General features: G+C 40.4%; 1 long non-coding RNA gene across 1 annotated transcript in view; it reads left to right on the top strand.

The window, feature by feature from the left end:
* The window catches only part of LOC108445335, a 58,910-nt gene extending 44,889 nt beyond the window's left edge, over positions 1-14,021 (top strand). Inside the window, exons 3-5 of the long non-coding RNA XR_001860158.1 lie at positions 11,345-11,545; positions 13,087-13,206; positions 13,703-14,021. This is a non-coding gene — a long non-coding RNA (uncharacterized LOC108445335). The remainder of the gene's footprint in view (positions 1-11,344; positions 11,546-13,086; positions 13,207-13,702) is intronic.
* The last annotated feature ends 7,891 nt before the right edge of the window (positions 14,022-21,912 follow it).

The following is a 21,912-nucleotide window of genomic DNA, read 5'->3' as shown; positions in this document are numbered from 1 at the left end:
GGGCTGGTAACTCCCCAGAAGTTCAAAAAGAAACTCGTGGCACAGCCGTAACAAAAGAGAACAGCACACAATGGAATTGCTTGCAAGTCCATAAGCAGAAAACAGACTTGATGAATTCCCAAGGGCATGGGCAGGTTTCCCTGCCTCGGTCTGTCAGGAGCAAGTGCAACAGCATTAGACCTGTCAAGGAATGGCTGGGCAAACAAGGAGATCACTCATCAGTGTCAGTGACAAGATTCTGAATTTGACAGCACAGCAACGAGAAGAATAAGGATGAGTTGATAATGGAACTGCATAAGCAGCACTTCTGGTGATGGGAAAAGCACATGGGAATGACAATGAGCTGCTGTCAGTATCTCTCCTCCATGGTGATGGGAGGGAGCGAGACTTGGAGTTTTATAATGACAGGTTAGGGAATGTTCCAGGCTATGAGCTGCAGAGTCAAATCCCCTGGAAATACAAACACCACTAAATCACCTTCATGGTACTTGCATATCCAAAAAATATTTGGAACAGTTTCTACAAGAAGAAGAAATGCATGAACCACAGGGCACCCCATAAGCAGCAACATGGACCTTCATGTGCAGCTAGTCTTTTAAATTCTGGGAGCAAACTCACCAACTTTTACAGGTCCTACCTTTAATATTGATCTTACTTGGCCAACAAATACATAAGTGTAATAAACTCATTTTAGCATCAGAGAATTTTATTAAAGTGAAGAGAAATCAATTTAAAGGTCTACAGTTCAGTGCAATGCATTCAGCTAAACAAATTCAGCAGAAGTGATGCTGTCCCATCAAAATGAACAACTCCTCCACAGAATATTTTTTAAAGAAATCCTGGTAGTATTTTTATGATTTGAAGAGTCTATCTGGTATATAAAACCCCCAGATTTAAGAGCTGCTTCATCTACAACCTAATAGACATTGAACTCCAGTCCTGAGAAGGGACTCAAATCTTTTTTCTTTTTTTTTCCTTGCTATGGATAAAGCTAGTTCCCACAAAACTATACCTCCCTATATGTAAACCACACCACAACGACAACAAGATTCACATTTCAATCTGTAAGATCAGAGCACTCAGAATGAACAAGTTCATTACAACCCAGGAGTCTATAGGGAAAAATTGATTTACTGATGGATTACAAATAGTTGCTGTCAACATGTTTTTCATCAGTTTGTGGAAAAATAATTTTGGAACACAAGGCTGCACCCTGTGTATAAATTTTTCTGTAGGCTCAAGACTCCTGTAACTTCTTTATTTTGTAACTGCAGACTGGAAGAGGCATGGCTCAATGTTAACTTGTTAGGGAGCTTTATATTTCTTGCAGTGATAATATCTTTATACCATTTAATTGTGAGTTGTATAGCATTATATACTGTGACATTTTTGACAATGTGTCTGTCCAGGGTCCTAGCTATAAGTGCCAGAATTCATGACTTTAAAGCTACATGTATAATTCTAGAGATAATTCTAGATTCTTCAGTTATAGGTGTGTCTTAAGAGAAAGTGTTTCTGCATGTAGACTAACAACCAAATATCCCTGAAAGCAGAGTCACAGGAGGAGCTGATGCTGCCGGGAAATGCTCAAGGAAGGGCCACAAAATCCAACATTAATTCTTGCATTTAATTCAGAGGTCAAGTGAATTTGTATAACTTCTGAGCAGTGGCGTTACGTGGTCTTGAATGTTGAGTTTTACATGGGACAGTGCAGATAGGATCTTTTGCAGACCAGTTCCAGGTCTAAAAGAAGTTGGAATGAAGATCAAGACTGATGTAGCATTACTAAGTCCACTCCCAGCAGATTACCCAGCTAATGCTATGCTGCTGCCAATGAGACTTGCTCAGCAGAATATTTATTGCTAAAAAGATAATTTGGTCTATGAATTGAGTATTTTTGCAAGCAATTATGAAGTAGAGTTAGGTTGAGGATTGTGTTATCTTATTACCCTGTTTCATGCTCTGGAGCAATGACTGAGCTGACTGACTTTGCCTTATTCTGATGTGAGGTAATGTACAGGCACCATGACTGTCCCAAGAGACAAAATGTTGTGCTATCTCATTGTGAGTCACTTCCAGCCTTCTTGTTCCATCTCTTTTGGAATGAGTCACGGTGCTTGAATCCCTCCAGTGTCAGTTGGGCTCTGGTGCTCAGAGAAAATTTTAAGGGAAGAGTGGAAAAGGTTCCATTGAAGATGATGATGGCAGAAGACAGCATGGCTCTGTAGACATAAGATAAAAAGTGACATTTCATCTGAATGGCAGTTTTACAAATGAGTGATAAAGGACCTTGGACAAGTTGAGGCATTTGAAAAAGTGAAACTGATAAGAAGCCAGAAGGTGGAGCATGGCTCACAGAAACTCTGCCTTTCGGTCTCTACTGCATTCCTTTTCGGTGACTTGGATGTCATGGCTGATACTCTGTAGTAAATTAGAAATAATTGGATTGCATCTATCTCTTGTGGACTAATGATGTATCTGCATAGTTTCCAGAGGCTCCCTGCAGTGATAGGTAACACCTGGATGTGCTGATAGTGACATCTTAAAATATTAAAATGAAGAAGTGAATGAGACTTCACATAGGCTGTGGGAAGGGAAGAAGGAATTGCCATGAATCTTTCCAAGGTGCCAAAAAGTCCCACACTTGTGATGTGTTTGTACTAGGACCAAGTCTGAGCTCAGCTCAGCTTAATGACAAAGCTTAATGACTTGTCTAACGTGAATCTGTAGGTAGGAAGTAAATGTCAGGGAGTTGTAAGCAAGGTGGGTGAACTCAAAAGAACATTTGTGCTGTAGTTTCTTCCCATACCCTTTTCTCTCAATGTACTTCTGAAACACCTGCTGTGTTTTCAGTGCCTAGATTGGAAAGGCTGTTGTCATCTCAAAGTCCCGTGTGCATTATTAGCGTGTCTTGCTTCTGCCTTGGACTCTCCTTACGCATCTGTGCCGACAACTGTGAGAGAGCTTTGCTGGTAACAGCTGTGGGATCCACTGGAGCTGCACCCCTGTGTGTGTGCATGGAACAGGAGGTCTACTGCAGATACCTGAGGCATGTCTGCCTACCTCCCACAGCTCCCAGATCTTGGCTGGGAGTAGTTGCTGCTTTGACAATGAGATCATCTTTTGTGTTTCTCAGCTTCTGGTGCCTTGCTGGTTCTTCAGTTCAACTCTCTTTCAGCAGTTAACGCTTGCACTCTTTTCAGAGTTTTGTTTCATTTCCTGGGTCTTCTGTGTCCTGCTTTCCAAAGTGGAAGTGTGTATTTCTTTACTGAAGTAACTCATTAAACTCTTCTGAAAAGGATAGAAGTCAGTGTATAAAGTTTAAAAATGGTGCAATGAGAAGTATAAAGGGAGATTAATTATCTTATTCTGTGATTATTTCATGAATAGACTAGAAATATTCCTGTTATTGATGTCTCTGGACAGCAACTATTCTAGGTATGATGGAGTGCCCCTCAGAAAATGCAGGCTGCATCCAGCCCACAGATGACAAAATGGTGCTGCCACTGCAGGCAGCAAAGCTAATTTGGCAAGAGGGTTCTCTTTTGGCACAGGTCTTCTGTTGACACCCAGAGTTTTGTTAAACACTGCAGTCCCAGCTAGAGGTGTGTGTAATTTTCATGTTAAGACATCCCTGTTAGGCTGGCCAGACTTCGTAGGACTGACCTGTGGAGCGCAGTGCTGCTACTGACACAGGTAATTAGCTGCCACTGTGTTATGGGTGTTTTCCAAAAATAGAACATTTGGTGAGTCAGTGGATCTGGAAACCCTCTGGCCACCTCTAACCTTCTGTCCTGTGTAAATATTTGAGGTATAGTTATCATAAAGCACCATGGCTTGCCTCTGCTGGTAAAGAAAGTTTCTGAGAGTAAGTAAATGAACAACATATAAACTTAAACATAACCCATTTTTCCACCATAGCTTTGTTTCAGAAAGCACATTAAGTTACTGTCAAGGGAATAGCACACAGAGAACCAGTTTTATTTAGTTAGATTAATTCCATTTTAGTATTTCCATTAGCCATTTTAAACTTGGCACTGCAAAGTAATAAAATCCTCCAAATATTGACAGATAGAAAAGTAAATGCCACCCAACCATGACAAGCTGTTTTTCAGCCAACCTCCTAGAGATAGAAAGACTGCTATCATAATTTATTTATATATTAATAAGGCACATGATTTTTATCACTGGTTATTCCTTCCTAGCAATTAAGGCAAAGCTGATAAAATCTTTGCTAAGTCAACATTTTTTGATAACTTTAAAAAATTCGTAGCTAAAAATCTTTCTGGGTTGCACACTGGGAAGAAAAGGATAAAGCTTCTCTGGTAGAGTGTGCCACTGACTCAGCCACGAATGGAAGGAAAGTCAAGAGTCAGCAGGGGCTCCTCCTGCAGCCTGCTCCATTGCTGGAGGTGCTGGTGGATGGCATGGTGAGCATGGACTGTGCTGCCCTTCTACCTGTGGGAAGTAGTGCTACTGGAGCATCAGAGGTGAATATTTGAGTGAATTGCAGAGTGAAAGAGTTGGGTCTTTCCTTTTAACTAGGCCTTATATCTTTAATGTAAGCTTGAGTGTAAACTACTCTGTTCAGGCCTTGAGATTACAGCTGAGTGCACCTACGGGAGCAGGGCCAAAAGGCAGAATGAAGGCAGAGATGGAATGTACCCCACTAGCATTCTTATGTGTCCCATCAGTATTCCAGGAGAGCTGACATTTTGTATATTCCAATGCCAACAGCAAATTACCACCTAACTTGTGTTGAAAGCCAGGAGTCTTCATTTCTCAAGAGGAGGTACTTAACACTTATTAAATATGGCCCCACACTTGGCTGCTTGACCATGGCGTAGATTTAAAATGTTTAAATAATTAATATTCATGGAGTTTATATACACTGAGGAAATATTTTCTGATTTGTAAATATTGGAAAAGTAGAACACATCTGAATAAGGTCAATTCCTGTTTTTCTCTATCTCTCCCTCTCTCGATTCAAGACTAGAACTTCAGCTGATGACAACATAACTCCAAAGCTCCGTATCAGCTGAGAAATTGCTCTCTTTAGTTCCAGTGTTTGCCTCAGAATCATGAGAATTAGTATTTATTGTAAAGTCTAAGTGATTTCTACTATACAACTGCGAGGAGAAAACTAATCCTTGGAGAAATCATGCTTGGAGAAAGGGTCTACACAGCATAAATGGGGAGAACACAGTTCCTGGCCTTTGCACAGTGACAATCCCTTCTTCAGCAGTATCAGCTAGTAATCCCAATTCCTTAAAGTGTGAACAGTGTTTTGCCACATGCCAGTGGGCTGTGTTTGCTAGAAAGGCTTGTCATTCTGCTTAACAAGATTACCCAAAAATAAAAATATCCGTGCATTAATAAAATACTCTAGAAAATGGATTTTTTACTTTCTCATTACCCGAAGAATACAAACCCCTGTATTGGAGTGTCTGTAAAGTTATACCTTTGTCCCTCGACAACAAAACTTGTGACTCAGATAAGGAGATGTGTCTAAATAGAAATGAAAATCCTGGGTAAACCTTGCAGCATATTACACACTTTCCAGCTAAGCAAGGCCCCCAGCAGCAGCTAAAAGTGATTTGGTGTGATAGACACAAAAAGGATGCCTTCTTTAAGTCTGTCTTCACTACAAGGCCATGAATTTCATAGTAGAAGTGAGATATGCTACTAAAACCAGTTGTTTTTAGCTGTAGAGAATTTTACAGCTGTTGCTCGTTTTAACCTGTTAATTCAGCCTTTCCAGCTACCTATCTTAGTAAAAAAAAGGAGTACCAAATACAGCTTTGGTAATGTATTTAGCAATATTAGGTTTCCTCAGGATCTTTATAATTCCTAATTTTAGTGAGTTTTTTAGAATTTTGCATTTGATTCTTCTAGCCATTGTATTTTTAGTTTTTAATCAATTTTTAGGTTTTTATCCATTTCAAGGTTTGTTGTAAAGGATCCCATGATTTCAAGCAGAAAGGGAAAGAAAAGCATGAGTGCCACCTCACTGCCTTAGAAACAATTTTTTTTTAGTTCTCTACACACAGAATCGTTAAATTATCTCAACAACCATGCTGACTTCGTACACTGAACTAATGAAACTCTGTTTAACCTGCAAATCTTGTAACTAGCAAAATTAGGTTATATTTTCTTGGCCAACATGGAATTTCATTAAACTACTGTTCTGTAATTTATTCTTAAGCCACAGTAGCTCAAGTCCTGTGGAATTGTAAAATATGCTATGACTTAGGTTCAATAAAACAAAGCGAATGAAGTGCTAATTTGATAATTGCGTGGTTCATCTGAGTACTAAAACAGAATAAGGCATGCTTTATTCCATCATCCCAGGCTACTTCAGGGGGATTCTGATGGTCTCATGCCTTTCACCACACAAGCAGCATGACGACCTCCACCAAAGTATGTCCAAAGGGCTTCGCTGCAACTGCAATGCAGGTTTCTATCAATTGCTTTCATTCTAAGACGTGGACTCTTTTCTTTTAACCATGCTTTGGAAAGTACTTTCAGTAGACACAAATCTAGTTTAAGATAGCTGTATGTAAGGACAGAGTATCATGTGATCAAAGCAGAAATTACCCTTCTTTTTTGTTTAGCATTGTTTCTAAAGGCTCTGACTTGGTTCTGATACAAAGAAAAATGAAAAGAAGGGTTCAGGAATAAGGCCACATGCTCTCCAGTGAATCAGGGAAAGGTGCATGATACAGGGATGATAGCATTTCTCTCTCTTTATGTCAGTGTCCTTCTTAGGATTAGAAGATACAAGCCAGGTCCAATATCATTGCATGACATGTTTGTTGTACAATGCTACAGAGAAAGACTGAGAAAGGTGTATCAAACAGTACCTGCAACTAGGTATATATATACACACGTATATATAATATACATGTATATGGCTGTATATGGAACCCAGCCATATACAGCTCCTGCTGTAAACGAGTCTTTGGCCTCAAAACCAGACTGGAGCCTGGAACATGCAGCAGCATCTCTTGTTTCAAGGACTGTGCCTTCTTCACCCACCCTGGTAGTTCTGCTGCTGCCAGCTGACCAAAGACCTTTTTTAATTACTTTAATAATTGTGAAACCTGGTCTATCATGTTCTAACAATATGAGTACTCAGCCATAATTGCATGACTGTTACCATCAGGCTTGTTTCTCAGCGTTTGAAGTGGCATCTTCTAATTGAACAGCAAAGCTCAACAAGGCAAAGTATGTGTTGGCAAACTGTAAAAGCTATGATCTCATGACTGCTATGATCCCAAGATGAATATTCTGCTTTGAGATTGTCTTGATGCTGTTGTTGAAATACATAACCATGAGAAATCTGGCAAGAGGAATTTAGTTTATGTAGCTAAGCAATGAAGTCAACCTTCAGGAAACTAATTTAGACTCTTGAATGAGTTTTTCCCTCACAATATTTTGTGGAGGCTACTGGTGTCTTCTGTAAGGCAGATAACTTGTCCTAAGGCTCCCATCAGTTGGAGAACTGCTCCAAAATCCAGAGTAATAGCTCAGTTTTCAGAAGACTGTTAATCCCAATATGTGATGTCTTCACTGCACTTTTGGCAGAATTAGAACCTGATTTTGCAGGTGCTTTTATATTAAATTTTCCATTTTGTTCTTTCTTTCTCTGCCTCTGTCTTTTGTCCTTTTACTCAGAGTTTGGATTGAAATGCAGGAGATGTGGAATTTTTCTTCGGACTCAGATGTTTATTATTTCTTCTCTATAGTGTAGCTGCACAGAATGTGCCTCTAAGTTAACAAGGTGATAGTGGCCCCAGAGTTCTACCTTCCAAGGTCTTTTAAAGCCCAAACTACCCAATTATGGAATGCCAACTAATTTAGTTTTACTTATAATCCAGTAACTAATCACCCATGTTCTGCACTGCTGGTTTTTTGAACCAATACCACATCACTTAGGCTTGTGAAGAAGAAGAAAGAGGAAGAACTAGCCTACACCCAAAATCCTTCATCTTGTTACATGTATATTTCTATATCCCAGAAACATAAATTTTCTACATCTTTACATATTCCACCCAGTGATAGAACAAAATTCTTTTTTAATTACACAGCAACAATCTCAGTGATATCACATAATCTGGGAAGCTTTTTCCAAGGCCTCAGGTCAAATGCAGCGTGCTTTTGAGGATCACTGCCTGTCAGCACTGAAAGACTGGAATTCTCTGAACCCAGGGTTCCAACTCTTTTATACCAATGGATCTCTACTGTTCCTGAAACTGCATTGACTCTAGCAATTATTTTACTGCCACATCTAGAATCTTCACTGTGGACAAGCCTATCATATCAGAAACATTGCAAACTGAATAAAAGTATTGTTTGGGCTCCCAGTGGTTCACTTTGGCTCTTATGCAACAAAACCAGTTGGAAAGATCCACAGGCCTGACTCTGTGGCCATTTTAAACTACCGAAGTAGTTTAATGTTTCATTGCTGCAAAAGGCTGGAAGGGCTTTTCTTGGTTGTGAAAAGGTGAAGAAGACCCAGGCTGAATAATGTATTCGAACTGGAAAGAATTGCTGTTGCATACCCAACAGTGCACCCAACAGAAGGCAGTGATGGCACAAACACTGTGTGTAGCTTCCAATATTTATGGGAGGCTGTGCACCTGCATGGAAAATTATTTCCTTAGTGATGAGACCCTTGCAAGCCAAATGCCACCTACATACTATTGTATTAAAGTGACTGGCATGAAACTGTATCCGCAGAGTAAGGAAGTGATTTGCTTGTCACATATCCATCTCTTCAACTAGAGGTTTCCTGTTGCACTGAATTGCCCCCAAGGTTGTAACTGTCACCAGGAATTCTAGTTTCAAGTAATTTTGGAAACAAGTGTTTAAGCTTTAAAATACCAAGAGGCAACAACACCTAGGGTTTAGTCATTAGAGCTTCTACCAGTCACTGACGTGCCCAAACAATCTGTATTGTGATGTACAGCACAGGGTCCATGGCCATCAGCTAATGCCTGTAACAAACGTTGTGTCAAAACCAGCCTAAGGCAATGACCAGACTGAGGGCAATGGGGGGAGAAAAAAAGAAAGCACCAGTTTGCTTTTAAAGGGAAACAACCTGGTTCCTTAAGATTCTGGACAAAGAAAAGAGACCTAAATTAACTGGAAATTATTTCCAGCTCATCTGCAAAATGACAAAGCTGTTTTCTGCTCTCAGTACTCTGTCCTCTGTACTAGCTTGAAATAGGATTTCTTTCCAGGGACACTTGTAGGACCCTGGCAGAGTGAGGCAGGGATGGCAGTCACAGTACAGCACATGTACACACAGACTGTGTCTGAAGTTTATGGCTGTTCTGGGTAGGTGTGAGTTGAATCCATATTTAGGCAAACAATACTGATAAGCAGACCTGACCTTTTTCATTAGTGTTGGAAGCTTGTTACTGATATTTTCTTGCTGGTTGGCACACATCTGTGTCAGATATTGTTAGGAAATAGTTTTGAGTAGTGTTTTGGAATATGTGTATATACATGTTGATCAACTGAGCCCTTCAGAAAGGGGAGGAAGTTGTATTTAAATTGTACATCAAACACATGAAAAATAGAAGGAATGAGCTGGATGTTGGCCAACCTATTTCTTATTACCAACATCCACTTTCCAGTCTTCTGCAACAAGTGGAGCAGAGGCATGAAACACTCCTACTCTTGTTCTTTAAGGCAGTTCCTCTCAGGCTTTGCCAACAAACAAGGTCAGTTTGCAATCTCTTTAACATCTGAATTATGTCAGCAGATAGCCCTGGCCAGAATAATTTATAACAGAACTTCTCAATTTATAATTACTATTGTCCAAAGTCTATTACAACGTGAAGTCTGTGGGTTTGGTGCTGGGAACTCTGTGGGGTGTTTTTCTTTAAAAGCATAGGTTTATAGCTGCTTGAAACAAACAGGATCCCATGGCACCAGTGCAACACTAGAATTTTTAAATCAGCTATAAATTACTTGACATTTAATTTAAAAAATAGAGCAAAACCATTAGTTCTCTAATTGCTTTCTTAACATTATATGTTTGATATAAAGCTCATTGACATTACTTTGACTTTCTCTTAAAAAATGAGTTTCTGATTGGGAGTTAGAAGTATTTAAGCATAACTAAAATGGAACTAAATGACAAAAGAAAGTCAGGAAAGATTTAGATTCTTAGAATGTGGGATGTGTTAAAAAAAATCAGCATAGAGAGTAACAACAGGAATACAGAATCAGCCAAAACAGAATTATGAAATTAGTCCTTTTTGTCATTTCCTTTCTATATTTTGAAAACAAAAGTGCTCTGTAGATTGTAAGTAAAAGGAACAAAAAGGATGCTATGGAGCTAGGATATTACCACAAGTGTTGCAAACTTGCAACAAGTTTTGTAAGAATCTTGTGAAACTGATTTTTAATGTGAATTTGAAGGCAGCCAGCAGAAGTAGCACGTAATTTGTCGGCCTCTCTGTGGTCAATGGGAGTTACAGCACATAAGAGCACAATGGGCTGAAAAGTAATCCACACCTTTGGAAACTTATGTTAAAATGCCTCTCCTTTTCCAAAACAGATTGAGGTGTAATTGCTGTGAGAAAAATTATTTTTATACAACTTTTTAGAATTAGTAGATTACGTATTTCATTAGAAAAGTTGAGTGGTACTTGCTTGCAATCTGCCTTTTTTCCCAGGAATCTATAACAACATTAAATAATCTTAATTGAGATAATACATTGTTTCATACTTTGCTTTGCTGCAAGTTAAGCTGCCAAAGAGTATGTCAGTGACAAGTCCCATTGCACAGAGAACTCACTTTCTGCTGTAAAGTATTACTGTATCATTAACCTTTTAATACCTTATAAGAAAACCTTTTTGAAAGAGATCAAAGTAGGTACATCTTGGATTCTCTCTATAGTTTCACTGTGAATATCTGCTGTGAAATCTCATGAGCCACTTCAGATGTTACGGTCATTTCTTCTGCTGGGTATTGGTGGTGCTGATTCTCACATACTCCTCCTGTCTCTATATCTGAACTGTTTCTGGTACTTTTCCTGCCCCTTCCCGTGTTGAAATGGTCTAGTATTTATCCTAATTCCTACACAATTCAAATGTAAAACGGTGAAACCAACAAACCTGTTCAAGGCACAAGCTGTTTGTTCACCAGAGTATTGATGTATGTAGCCTTAAGCTGATCTGAGGTACTAGTTTATAATTAAATATTCTGTTCTCTTTGTAAGAAGTGCTGCTTGTAATGAATTGCAGATAGAGGCGAACTGAATAACCTGAATTATTTGTAACAGAGTTAGTTTACAAACAGCTTTACTCTGATATTCTTTTTCCAAAGGAGAACCTCCTCTGGGCTGCGAAATTTGAGATCGAGCATCTAATGGGACAACCTGAAAATGCATCCATATTAAATTTTGAGCACATCTATACCACATCAACAGGAACTTTCTCTGTGTTGCTTTCCTGTTCATCACGCTTAAGAGTCATTGCTTCAGCTTTGATGCTTTAGTGTTTGGATGAAGTAACTGGATGAAACAGTGTAAGTATCAGTTCCTTATCAAAGGAGACAATGTCAGCTTCAGACAAGATGGTAAGTGGAGATAAAATTCTCCTTCCAACACTGACATAAACTGACACAGTCTGGGAAAACATTTCCTGGGTTTTTTACTTCTGGTGTCATTTCCCCTCGCCTGAGCTTGAGAGAGGAATCTTGCTGCTTAAACATGTAGAACTATCTTGCCATCCCAGTGGAGAGACCTCAGGGTTTCTGCTGCAAGGAGAGCACCACACTTTCCTTACCACACCGTGAGGCCTTTGTAAAACTCCACACAGCATTAAAAGAACCAAACTCCACTCATTCCTCAGTCCTTAACAGGGCCAGCTTTTAGGGTGCTGTATTTAATGTCAGAATCAGTAAAAGCTAAGTATTTTGTGATGAACCTAGGTGCAATTAAACAGCTTTTCCTCATTTTATCACTTTTTTTAAACATTATTCTAGTCAGAACTATATGAGTGAATTGCTCATAGTGTTTAAATTGACAAAGAGATAAGGGTGTTGATTATTCAAATTATGAAAATAATCTTTATAGCCTGTAGTAGGAAATCTCATTATAGTACTTCAAGACCTTGTTTTAAGCCTGTTCCACCAAATAGCTGAAGAAAAAATTTTAAAAACAAAACACAGGCAGACAAGACTTAATTCATGCAGGAGGGTGAATTACTTTCATTTCAAAAAATAAATGTAAGTAGTGTGAGATAGGTAAATCTACTTTTAATTAGCATCACAAACTGCTGATATAACAAAAATTAGAATAGATGGTCAAGTGAGTGATAGGCATTCAATGCAATGCTTGTGGTGAGAGCTGAGCTGCAAGGTGTGCAGGACAACCACTGAAACACTTTGAAAGAGGTTTTTTGCAGCAGAAAGAGATGAAACAAGTGTGATATTTGTGTATCATATGTTGACTTTGGCACCATTTTGGCAAAGCCCTGTAATTTTTCCAAAGGCCATCTTTCACCTAAGGCCGTGTTTCATTTCTTGGAAAGTTCTTGGAAAAATCTTGAGATAGCTTTAAAAGCTCAGGATTTCAAATAAGTGATTTATTTGCCTGACTTTTAAATTATCCTGCATGTAAATGCCAATCTCTTTTCCAAAACTACAGATGCTGGAAATGTACATAAAATAAAATGTAATGTGATTATGCCCCAGCTCTTTACATCAAGGAGTATCTCCCAAATAATTCAAGAATCTCCCAGAGAATTCCAGAGCTGGGAAGTTATGGTTAGTCTGATTAATTTTCTATCTCTATAATAATAGAAAGCCTAGATGAAGTGAAAAGACTTGGAAGTGTGTAGTGTAGACAAAGGAAGAGCTGTGTAAGGATTCCTGCTTTTTTGGGCCGTGCTCCTGATTTGTCAGGCACAGATGAGTGGTGCTGCATGGACAGCTCAGGTGTGATTTTGAATAACATGGTTTCCCTCTGTGATGGTAAAAGATTAAAAAGATCCAGATGCAATTGAAATAATTTTGAAATAGTTATTTAATAAATTGTGAAATCATTGTAAACTGTTTCTTGTTAGGGTTCTGGCTGATCAGGAATCCTTTGTTGTGGGTCACTCAACAGGAAGAAGAGTTTGTTCAGTCCACAGGCTGTGCATGAGGAACTGTGAATGCCTACACAAAAAAGATGGGAGACACTGGTAAGTGAAAAATTGAAATTAAACCACATACAGTAGGTATTGTGTTTGTATTTTAATAGTTGCATATTATCCTATGAATCTCAAGATATTTTATCCAGGGAAAATAATAATAATTCTAAACAAGCCTGGAAAGAGCTTCTAGAAACCAAAGCTTGAGTACAGATTGAGCTCTTTGCAGAAACACAAGAAGTGAAGTGAAGTTTTGTGACCTGGTCCTAAGAGCACTTAAGCATAGTTGAGCTCTTCTATGAAATCCCTTTGAAAGTCACTCTGAAATCACTGAGCTGGAATACAGCTTATAAGGCTACTAAATCCCTCTTTTCAAGAGGATTAGAACATGCAAACTAGAGCTTGTGTCCTAGGCTGGTAACTGTGGTTTTTAGATAGGTCGTCCAAGTTTTGATTTCATGGCTCCTGAATGTGCAAGATAATTTTCAATTCTGAATGTGTTGTTGCCCTTATTGCAATTAAAACTCTCTTGTTAACTATCTTGCAGGTATTTTTAGCTTTCCTGTCAATGCTTTTCAGAATAAATCAAGAAGAGGAAACACAGCAAGCAAAGTCCTCTTGGACAATCCTTTGGGCAAGGGAACTCATATAAACTAGGGTAAAAAATTACAGTTGACATCTTGACAATTTGTGGAAGTAATTAAAGCAAAAAAAGCACATCCATTAAGAAGTCACAAGCTAGATCAGATGAACTAAGAGCACATTACAAAGTGCTGTGGGAAATTGTGAGCCACTTCTCCAGAATAATTTGCTGCTCTGTTCCTTGTACCTTTCTCAGTAATGCTTTCCTGGGTAGGAAGCATTAATTGGGTAAGCTTTGTGCTGTTCTTATAAAAACAATTTTGTGTTTCTGTCCATGCTCTGGTTATCTCTAAGTTTCCAGCCATTACTGTCTTGTTTTTTCAGTCTTACTCTGTCCAGTTACCAAGATCCTAATGCTGCAGTAACATTCAGACCCTTTTAGGGCTGTGGTGACTGGCCTGGTAGAGTCACATGAAGAAACAAATCCTTTTTTTTGTTAACAGGAGCAGAACTGAAAGCACACACTGCCCAGCCTCAGTGCAGCAGCTTCCTAATGATGGAACTGCTCTCAAACAGACTGCAATAACTGACAGAAAAGGCTTTATCTTCTCTTTCACGAGAACCTTTAAACTTCCCTTTCAATAAAAGCTTATTTGCCAATTGGTTTGACCCCCCCAATTCACTTGTTCATTAGAGGAATTCATCATTTTTCCCCAATCTGATGGTTAAAAGGTATTGGTAACTCTCACCTGGGAGTGTGAATGAGGTTTGGTTTTTATTCCAGGCACCATGCTGTTACATTTATTGTGAAACCCCCACAATACCATTAATAAAGACTTTTTTAAACCTCATAAATCAAACAGTGACTTTATGTGATATTTAAGGACAAATCAAGGATATTAAAGTATCACTGAATATAGTAATTAAAAAAAAAAAAAAAAGGACTAAACCAGTTGTTCTTGCTTAAAGACTTGCAGAAAGGATTGACAATTATCCTGGCGTTATAAGAGGTTGATTTCTAGAAGGTTTGCTTCTCTTCACTTTATATTACTTTGCACATATGACTTTGAGGTATTAGTTTAGGGCTAATTTTTTACTAGATTTCAGAATCTCATACCTGATGACAAGTCTGTACAAGCCTAAACAGGGTTGCAGTTCCCAAGGGGAGACTTGTTAGAAAATAATTTATGAGGTACTACCTTAACTGGAATATTCACCTCATCTGCATCTTACAGAAACCTCTGGAGCCTGTCATGCACAAGCTGCACTCTTACCAATTCACAAGAATGATGCTTGACAGAATTAACCCTCTGATGCTGGATCTTCTCAAAGGAAGAGACAATTTATGTTGACTGTGACACCATATCAATACAGACAGTAAAGCTGGAGGAGCAGACCTCAGCTGCAATCAAAGGTCAGTGTCTTGCAACACTGGCTGGTGACAGCTGGATGAAAAGAGAGAGATGATGTCTATGCATGTGTGTGAGGGTCTGTAGGCTCATAAAATGGAATCAAAATGAAAAATCAGTTAAGTGGCCTGGAAACAAAATGCCAATTTTCTTTTTCATTTTCCATTGTCCTGCAGAAGTTCAGCTCCATAGAGGAAAATACATACTTCCATCATGCAGGGATAAATAGTGATGTTCACCTTACCTTACCTTACCCAAGTCAGGACTGAAGACTAACACAGCTGGAAATTTTTTGTTTCTTCCAGAGAAGAAATAGCCTTCAATATCAAAGTTCTGACAAGTGTGGAGGAAATCAGTAGAGATTCAGAGGGTGGGACTGATAGTTCTACAGAGCTTTTCAGATTAATGTGCATCTTGTCTGACCTTTGGTGAAGCTAAAAGTTCTCAAGGCTCCAGCTACCATTCTTTAGCACTCAGAGCTTTCCAGCCACTCTGAAATACATTTGGTCTCTTGCTGAGTTGGTCCCAATTCTTTGCCCTGTATTGTATCCATGGAGAATGGCCAATCGAACTGACTGATAAACGGAGTAAGCCCTTCCATGACAATTCTTCAAATGACTCCTGAAAAATCTCCCTCATTAGAAGTCAACCTAGCAGTAAACAACCTTGGGAACCTTTTGTGTGAGGTGGTGCGGTGTTTTTGTAGAGAAACACAGAGCAGGGCTGCCATTCCAGACTTCGACAGAAAAGCTTATTTCTTTACCTGTTACATTAAATCCCACATGAAAGTATTCATTAGCACAGCTGCAAGCACAGCTCTCAGAGCTGTAAGAGCTCACACTGATGACAGAGATGCCAAGCTATTAATGTACAGCACAGGCCTACAATGCTGTACATTTAACAGCAGCAACATTAGAGTTCCTAGCATCATCCATACCCTTTGGGATATCTTTCCATTGTATCAGCGCTCCCAGAGCTGATGTAAGAAAAGCAGATTTCCCATAAACATGATTATTCAGGAATTTGGAGACAACTCATCGTGCAACAGATGCCTTGTAATTCTTCCCTACTTTTATCTTCATTTTTGTGCTTTGGGAATGAAAGGATTCGTTTTCCAAGTTCTCCAAGCACGTTTTCAACCCCCAAAGCAGGTGGAAGACTGAACAAGTGACTTTTCCTAGGCTTCTAGCTACGAACATATGGACACAAGCCCTTTGTGAGCTGAGATGTAAGAACTGCACATACAGTCTCCCATGTGCTTGCTCTAGTAGTAGATGCGTCTCAGAGAGAGGAGCTCCCCCAAGCACATGATATGGTGTGTCAGGCCTTATCAGCTGCTGGCAATCAAAATGAGGACGGAGACATCTGACTTCCTTACCAGAGCAGGGCACTGATCTGTTTCCATAAGCAAATATACCAGGGCTAGGAACACATTAAGGAGCCAAAGCAGGGAAATGTGGGACCTGCCTCAGTGCTCGGGGAGTGCCCTGAAGCTGCCCCTGCAGAGCTGCCAGTGCCAGTGGGGTCACGTTCCTGCAGGGTGGCTCTTGCCGTGCTCTTTTTGCCCAATTCCCTGTACACCTGTGGCATGTGCCAGGACTTTTCGCCGGCCGAAGGAGCCGCTCCTCGTCATTCCTGTAGCTCCTCTCTTGCCCGATGAAAAAAGTCACGGAAGGGAAGAGCCTTGGATCCTTCCAGGGGTGACTGCCAGTGTCCTTACGAACCAGTTACTGAGGTGAGACTGTTTTCAGATTATTTTAAGATTACTTCCCCCGTTGGGTTTAAATCCAAACGCATCAGAACCTCCCCGGCGCGGACAGAAGGCGCCGGGTGCCCGCGGGTCGCGCCGCTCCCGCAGGGGCTCTCTGCTGCCATCTCCCGCCGCCTCCCGCACCTCGGCACCGGCACCCGCCGGGAGCTCGGAGCATCTCCGGAAACTGCTTCAGCAGGGATACCGAGTTACCGATACCCTTACTTCGGACCGTAACCAACAAGGGCATATTCATGCCGCTGAGCCAAATGGGGAATTTAAATTGTTTTTCCAGTGTGCTCCTAGGTTACCCTGCTGGAAGAGTAATTTCCAGCCATGCTTGTAGCTATGGGTAAGAGCACGAGGAGATGATGTAATGGCAGATGGGGGAGAAGCTGCTGTATTTCCACAGCCTGGAGTGGGACCTGGTTCCTGCTGCCCTCCCTCAGGGACACAGGTAAATGCTGGCAGCGAGCCGTGGGTGGGGCACACACAGAGCACACGGAAAGTGTGGCACTGCCAGTCTGTACCAGGCTGTGCCACCACTGGAGCATGGGAGGAAGCACACAAAGGGCCTTTCCAAGGACATAGCAGGGTTATATAAACATACAATATAAATATTTTGTTATCCTATTTACCCAGATTACCCAATAATATCCATGCTGTAACTCTGTAAATTGTGTTTATTTACACTTGTATGCTGAACCAGCAGCAGAGGCTTGCAGCATTACTGTAGTTACTGAAAAAGGATATTATGTTTCCTATGTTATTGGGAAAAAAGCCAAACTCTTCTCTCTCCCTTCTCCCCTCACGGTGTAGAGTTTTGAGAGACTTGAGTCCTCTCTATTGTTTACATTGACCAAATTGGTTGTATTCAGGAAAAAATTTTGTGTTCCAGCTCTAGGAGGAAAACTCTTTTACCAATAAACTACTCAGCAAGGCAGAGTTAAAGCAGCTGAAGAGAAGTGAAAAACTGAAAAGCAGAGTTAAAGCAGCTGAAGAGAAGTGAAAAACTGAAAAGCAACAGCAAAAGAGTGCTGTGAGAAAGAGGTTAACAGCAAGGAATGAGGAATGTCAAGCAGTATGAGAGCCATGAAGGAAAATGAGTGTGGGTGTCTAGCAGCAGTGGAGCCAGAAGCAGAGTAAGGACAGAGAGAGTAGATGGGAGAAAAGATCAGACAGTGTACCTGGAAAGATAGCTTTAATTCCTTCTCTCTTTACTGAGTGCGGGTGAAGGATTAGGATGACTTCCTCTTGGTCATAAAAATACTACAGTTCTTGTTCCCTGACTGTCACGACCCCCGCTTGCATTAGCGGATCGTGACACCTGACTGAGGTGTATTTTTAAAATAGGAATTAGTTGGCTAAAAAAGAGTGAGCAGGGCTAGTACAAAGGACCTATACAGCAATATTTATCCTTTTACCATCTAGGATAGTTTATCAGTATAAGCAATTTCTAGTCAGCTATTTTTGGTTAGGTGATTGGGAGTCCTGTCCTAGCATAGCCTAGCTGGGAGAGAGTTCATGGTACCCAGGAAGAGCACACTTACGACTTTTACTGCACTTGAACACACACTTTGTTTCTTTTGTGCCATGACTTTGTGACATTGGTCACTGAAGGGGTTCTGGACATAAGCATAATGTGGCAAACTTAACTGAAAGTTCTTTGAAAATGTAGTCATTTGTTTTACACTATTATAGTTTTAAATCTCAATTGTACTAAAGCCCTTCTGTTAGGACTTATGTCTTACTGCAAAACTTGGGACATGGAAATTGTAGGGCCTCAAATAACTGCCCTGTAACTCAGGGATACAAAACCAATCGGGGAGGGGCAATGGAGTCTTGAGACTTAAAATGTATTTCTTGCATGTTCCTCTCACAATAGAGGCGAGAAGAGAAGCGGAAATAGCAGAAGTTCTCCCTAATTTGTTGGCTCTCAGTGCACTTTTGTAAACTGGAAGTCAGTTTGTCATTAGGTTCAGATAAGCTCAGCAGTATAGTCCTTGTCAAGTGCAGGAGACAGCATTGACCCTGTTCTGGGCAGATCTCCAGCATGGAAACTGCTAATAGATGTCGTGTCTGGACCTTGCTGGAGAGACTTGCACCCTAAAGTCATCAGTAAATAAAATGGTAACTCAGTCTAAAGTAGTAAACAAAGGTAATGAATAACTGAGGCACTGAAAGATGCTGTTACCTGGAGTGGCTGTTGCTACTTTAGCAACGTGTACCACAGTTAGTGCCTTGTGCTTCTGCTGCAAAGGGCTGAGCTTTAGGTAAGCTCAGTTTGCAGTGTCCCAAGGATGTTTTTCACATGGTGTAAAGTCATAGAAGAGCATCAGATCTATTCTGGTGAAAAGTCTCAAGAACAAGTCCAGTGAGGAGCAGCTGAGGGAGCTGAGGAAGCAGCTTGGAGCTGTTTAGCCTCAAGAAAAGGAGACTTGGGAAAAACCTTCTCACTCTCTTACAATTGCCTGAAAGGAGGTTGTAGCGAGGGGACAGTCAGTCTCTTTTCCCAAATAACAAGGGAGAGGACAGGAGGAAATGACCTCAAGTTGCACCAGGGGAAGTTTAGATTGGATATTAGGAAAAATTTCTTCACTGAAAGGGTAGCCAAGCACTGAAGCAGGCTGCCCAGGGCAGTGGTGGAGTCACCATCCCTGGGGGGATTTAAAAGATGTGTAGATGTGCCACTTGGGGGAATGGTTTAGTGATGGACTTGGCAGCGCTGGGGTTACTGTTGGGCTTGATAATCTTAGAGGTCTTTTTCAACTTAAACAATTCTAGGATACTTTTCAGCAGCAATTGAACAGTTTTAAGCAAGTAAAGTCACTCTGAAATCTGCAGAATTAAGTAGGACAGAAAATATTGTATCTGGGAGAATTTCAGTTTAATGGTGCAAAGAATACAAAGGATTACCTGGTAATGTTTTGAGATTAGTTTCAGGTTCCCCAAAATCACCATATTTTGTCAAGACAAGAAGAAAGAAAAGTCAGTAGCATGAGAATTGAATAGGATTAATATTTTCTCTGGTTTTCTCTTGCTGTACCTGATTGTTGAGGGTAGAGCTGCGCTTTTTGATGGCACACAGAAACCCAAGTTTGCATTTGAAGCTCAAGCAAATTTTGCCTAGCTAGTAATTAAGTTCAAAGCTAAGCTCTGTAGGCATATGACCTGGACGTGCCATTAGGAAATGTTGTACCAGAAAATCTTCCAAACATGTTATAACATTTTTTTATTGGTAAAGCTTACCGTGCTAACTGGAAGATACTCCTGTAAGATTTAAGAAATTGCATTTTGTTTGTGGTTTTGGATCATTGCTGGTGGGAGGTTTTAGTCCTGAAGATAGATTGCACAATCTAGTTTATTCAAGCACTGGACTTGGGAGTTTGGTGGTCACTGGATTATTATGAATCAACCCCATGAGGAGATATCAGCCATGGGAGGTGCATTGCAAGTGTGCTGCACCATCTCAGAGAGCCTGAAATGAAGGTGTGATTAGTACAGTCGGGTTTGATGATGATCAGGTTTGATAACCAAGTTCTTTTACTTGCATTTACTCTCTTCTGACCTTCTTCTTTAATCTCTGGGATATTGGCTTGGAATTTAAACTTGTACTTTCAGCAAAACATTGTCTCTGTGTGGAAAAGGCAACAATTTCACCCTTGTCAAGTGAAATTTTCTCTCTTTTTTCACTTTCTCTGTCCTTCCTATTTCTTTTAATTGCCTTTCCTTTCTTGCTGGCACATAAAATGCCTCCAGTGACTTAATGAAGGGGTGCCAGGGCAACCAAACCCCTCTGCCAGGACACACTCACTGGCATCCTCTAAGTCAGACAACGTTTCAAGGTCTGGGCAGATGTTTTCAAAATTAAGTGGAAACTTGCTTCCACAAAAAAGGCACAGTATTATTAGAAGTGCAGTAGTAGGTACCCTTTAATGGCTGCAGTAATGGACTTACAAATGGAAATGAGATTCGTGATGACTTATTGACTGAAGAAGCAGTGAAATAAAAGAAAAGCTGGCAAGAGCCTCAGGAAATACTCTGATGTAAAGTATAAAATGAGCACAGTTAGAAGGATATTTACATTCTCTTGAAAAAAAAAAAGCCTACTCCAGCATATGTTCAGCCACTTTTTACTGGGAGAAAATAGAAGTTTCTCCAAGGGCATTGTGCCATTACTGTGATTTCAGTAATGCTGATGGTGGGTTGCAGCTTCCCGTCTCTCAAAAATAAGATGCAGGAAACTATTCCCTTACTGAGGCCAGGGGTATGTACAGAAATGCCAAGCAGGATTATGAACCTATGCAGAAAAACAGCAAGGAAGAGGTAAAGAAAGATCTGAAGGAAAAAACCCAACCTCTTCCCCACCTTATTGGTGCCACTGTGATGTTCTCACCTCTCTAAATCCAACATTCAGTGTCTCTGATATTTTGAAAAGTTGTTGTGAATGTGGTGTTTGTTTTTCATTGCTTCCCCAAGGTTTCCAGTGTCCCCTGCCTCACAGCAGACACAGAAGTGTGCTCAGAAGAGCTCTCCACACCCGTGGGGAAATCTCTCTCTTCTGAGGTGAAAGGAGCAGGATGTTTCTCTTAGTGTTCTTCAGACCTCAGTCTTTTCCAAACTCTTAACAACTTGGTTTGAAATATGGTTTCCCCACATCCTTATGACAATTCATCATCCCCCCATGATGCCAGGAAAGACCTGCTTATTCTCTGCTGAGCATGGTGCTGAAGTGCACACCCCCAGCAGAATGCATGGCAATGTGTCAGAAACAGCAGGAGCTGAGGAGATGTGCTCTCAGTGAACAGGAACAGAAGCTTCCCACTAACTCTGTGCTGTCTGCAACCCCTGGCCAGTGCTACAACCTCCCTTTTCCTTTTTGAAGGGATTTAGTTGGAATAATTCCCCAGCTCTGGTTAGCTGGCAAGTTTAGATTCATGTCTGTGGTGCAGAACCATGCAGGTGGAGGAAGAGATAACACAAATCTACAAGTCAAGTTTGTAATGGAGAATCCAT

The sequence above is a fragment of the Corvus brachyrhynchos genome, unplaced genomic scaffold, assembly GCF_000691975.1.
Source record: "Corvus brachyrhynchos isolate BGI_N302 unplaced genomic scaffold, ASM69197v1 scaffold223, whole genome shotgun sequence".
Classification (NCBI taxonomy): domain Eukaryota; kingdom Metazoa; phylum Chordata; class Aves; order Passeriformes; family Corvidae; genus Corvus; species Corvus brachyrhynchos.
Note: the sequence above shows the minus strand (reverse complement) of the source record. Positions and strands in the feature narration are given on the sequence as shown.